Source organism: Fopius arisanus, unplaced genomic scaffold, assembly GCF_000806365.1.
Source record: "Fopius arisanus strain USDA-PBARC FA_bdor unplaced genomic scaffold, ASM80636v1 scaffold00125, whole genome shotgun sequence".
NCBI classification, from domain to species: Eukaryota; Metazoa; Arthropoda; class Insecta; order Hymenoptera; family Braconidae; genus Fopius; species Fopius arisanus.
In genome coordinates, this window is record NW_011887864.1 from 151177 (window position 1) to 152652 (window position 1476).

A 1476-nucleotide genomic window follows, 5' to 3' on the forward strand; every position below is an offset into this window, starting at 1 on the left:
TTCTCCAGTCGTATCTTAACATGTTCGGCACAAAAGAAGAAAAACATTTGGATAAACAATTTGGAGTTCGAAGAGTGGATGACCAATGGAAAATTGGAAATGCTGAGGTGATCTTCAATGGAGATACAATGACTATTGGTGACAAACAGTTTCGCTTAACTTCAGGTTTGGCATATTTGATATTCCATAGAGATGCAGAAACCGCTAATGTGACATCAACAGATCAAATGCACTATGGTGAAATTCAGCGCCGTACGAATGCACATCGATTGTACTATGATCCAAATAAGGCAGTGAGACGCAAAAATCCAACGGAAAAATTTTTGAATATCATTGAACCTCTAATTACACCGTATGAAAAGAGCGGTAAAGGGCTAATACCAGACCTTATGGTGGCTCTAAGGACAATGTCCAGGAAAATGGATTATATTTACTGGGATAATCCAAATGAATTGGTGGATAGACTCCGCTTGCTCATGGCATCTCAAGCTGCCGGTAATCCCAATCAGTCCAATGAAATTCTCTCCATTATCGAAGAACTACGTGAAGCTGGAATTATATATTAAAGTTTACACTCGCGTGAATCATCTCATTCTCATCATGAGTGTCGATGTGTTTGGACGACCATTATCACACAGCAGCAAGCTCACCACTGTTGGAAGACGAGGTCCGCCAGGTGATGGATTTACACGTACTGCTGAAGTGAATTATAGTTTCGAAGGAAAGAGGTTATGCCATATTGCTGATCCAGTAGTAGATTCTGATGCTGTTTCGCTGCATATTTTGCATAAACGTCTGAAAGCTGAACGTGATACAGTTGTGCAGAAATTGGAAGCCCAAGAGAGAAACATCAGGGATTTGAAAAGTGCATTCACTAAGCGTTTTGTGAGAGTCGAGAAAAAAATAGGACTTCACGAACGTGCAATTCCCAAAATTAATAAACAAGAAAATGGAGTCCAAGAGGCGAACAATAGCAGCGAAACTTCATCGCCCGGCTCGACGAAACTACCCAAGAAGACGCGTTGAGGTTCGTGCCCTGGATGAAACGTGGCAGGCTGATCTCGTGGATATGATCAAATATGCACACAGCAACAAAAATTATCGCTATCTTCTAACGGTAATTGATATTTTCTCCAAGTATGCATGGGCCATGCCCATTAAATCAAAAAGTGCCAATGACGTTGTGGATGCCATGAATCTCATCTTGCAAGAGGGGCGTATTCCAAAAAAACTCCATGTTGATCAAGGCAAAGAGTTTTACAATAAAAATTCTCAAGCTCTCATGGGGGAGCATAAGATACATATGTACTCAACTGTCAGCAGGCTCAAGGCATCGATATGCGAACGCTTCAATAGAACATTGAAAAATAAAATGTGGAAACAATTCTCAATTCGTGGAACGTACAAATGGATTGATACTGTTGGTGATTTAGTTGCAGACTATAATAACACGAAACATCGTACAATAAAAATGAA